We start from the raw sequence: 2,762 nt of genomic DNA on the forward strand, positions 1-2,762 counted from the left end.
TAAGGTTATACAGTAGTGTTGTTATGGTCACCAACAGCTATGCTTCATTGGTTGACTTAACCCTTCATTTAACCACCCTGCTTACATTCAAAAGCTATACAAAGTGTCACTTTGGAATGTTTTTGTTGACAAAATAATTTATTGTATTTTTGTAGTGTCTTATCCCTGTGTAATGTGTATTTATTGAGTTTATTACAATTCTGAAAAATAAAACCTTGCTTAAAAGACAGCTGTTGTTTCATCACCATCAATTATATTATTATTATTATTAACAATAATAATATTATTATATTAAGAACATCACAGCAGACATTTTTAAAGGTTCTTCAAAGAGCTTCAAAAGGTTCCTCAAGTAACCCCAAGAATGGGTTCTTCGAAGAACCTTTTCTTGAAGGTTCCTCAAAGCACCTAGGGGTTCCTCCACAGCGACAAGCTGAAGAACCCCTAAAGGTTCCTCCAGGAACTTATAGTTTTAACAGTGCAGGCTAAGTGCCCCTCTGCTGGGCAGACACCCAGGGCAGCCACTCCCACCACCAGGCTGCCACCACCCACCCTGCCCCTCACACTGCCCGGGTCCCACACCCCCGGCCGAGAATTCAGGTGGTGGTAATGCAACATTTAAGGATGCCAACCGCCATAAAACACAGAAGAAGAAGCTGAGAAAAAGGAAGTGCTGTGGGGTTGCAGCTGGTGAAAACCGTCTATATGCCACAATATCTCCGTCAATTCATTCATCATGCAGTGTCTCAAATCTAGATCATGTTACTTGAAGCCTTTATTTATAGAGCTCAACAGTCACGCGACGTCTCCTGGTCCAGAAGAGAATTCCCCATTCATTTTCTCCATAGACATTTTGAAAAATCCTTGTGAGTTTTAAGGCTGGAACCAAGCCAACCAGCGGCGTACTTAAGCGTGAGTGATCATAACACCTTTCACTTGGAGCAAAAACAAAAAATAAAAATGGGGGTGTGTGGGTCGAAAATTACAATAAATTAATATATCTATATATTTATATATATGTGTGTGTGTGTGCGTGTGTATATACACACTATATATATATATATATATATATATATATACACACTCATGCAGTTTGACTTTCACAGAAAAGCCAATCAAAAAAAAAAGAAGAAAATAATAATAATAATATATATATATATATATATATATATATATATATATATATATATATATATGTGTGTGTGTGTGTAATGTGTATATATATTAGTCAATCTTCAAGGAAACAGTTAATTCGACAGGAATGCTGTGAACTTCACTGTAGATGTTGACTAGCCTAAGATGGAGAAAGTAGATAAGTCCTGCCTCTTAGCATTTTATTCAGAATCCTTCAGTTGATAACATTACATTACATGTCAAACAATGTAATTAACATGAACATGAATCTCAATATTTCAAAAGCTCTGTATATATTGACTCGACCATCTTGACGACTATGAAATCATTGCAAAATGTAAAGATCTCTTCAGGCTACTATCCAGTCACCTCCAGGCTCACATCAAGATAGGAACTAGACATGTGGGTCAGGGGCAGTCCTGAGGATCAAAACCATGAACACCAAAGTCACGATGAGTCTTACGTTTGTCATCTTTGTGAGAGCGAGAGAGCGAAGGCACAATTTGACATTTTCATGAGTTGCACAGAACTCGATACTTTGCTCAACAAGCAGTAAAAAAATATGCTGATAGAAAAAGAATCATAATGGCGGACACTGTACAACATGTAGGAAACACCAAAGTCTATGAAGTCCACCCACAGCAGTTCTGCTGCTACTCTAATGATGTGAGCTGCTTTTCCTGGGATGGAATCAAGGGAAATTATCATTTGACTGCCCTTCCTTCCTTTAAGCATGTTTCAGACCCCCATGGTGAAGATTTGTGAGGTCACTCATTTGATTGAACAGCCTCGTTAAATGTTGGCCATATGCCAAAGCCTTCTCAATAGGTGTGTATCAGCTAAATATAGCATTTAAGGTCATTACAGTCGTATTTGTACTGGCTGGTTGTAGTGCATTTTTCGTAATCAAATTGAATATTCAATATGTTACTCAAAATCAAAATGTTAAGTCTGTAAGCATTTTGTCAAAGAGATGAGTGGACCAAAATCATGCCATAAAAACCAGCCCACACCATGAAAGAGCAACCATCACACCCGTCTTTACATTGACATAAACAGGTGTTTCCTTTGTTGTGGCCATACCTCATCTGTTATTACGCACAATGAGTTTACACTTTAAGAAGGAAGACAAATGTCAATGAAATGCAAATATGTAGGAAACTGGGACCCCTATGATAAACTTATGGAACTGTTAAGTTGTTGAGTATAAAAGTGACCACCAAAAGCCATACTGTATGTGTTATGTTATGTTTGGTAATATTCATATATGTTACACTATTTGGTACAACAACCTCAGTTGTCCTTAAAGAGCATGGTGCAGGTAAAACAAAATCGTAATTTACATTTTGGGCTCATGATTACAAAATACTCCAAAAAGACAAAGATCCCCCCCCCCCCCCCCCCCTACAGGCCCCCAGGGTATAAATATGGAGGAAAAGGTGGCGTTTTATAAATGGGTGTGTGACATCACAACAGGAGTGACATCACAAGAGGAGAATGTTCTGCTGGGGCTGACACAGGGATGCAAAGTCATGGAGAGTGAAAAAAGGTGACAGATACCAGGGCAGACATAAAACCACTCAGAAATCCTCATATTTTGGGCTGAAAAATGTGACTGTCACCTAAAG

Source organism: Poromitra crassiceps (genome assembly GCF_964638095.1).
Source record: "Poromitra crassiceps genome assembly, chromosome: 21".
NCBI lineage: Eukaryota > Metazoa > Chordata > Actinopteri > Beryciformes > Melamphaidae > Poromitra > Poromitra crassiceps.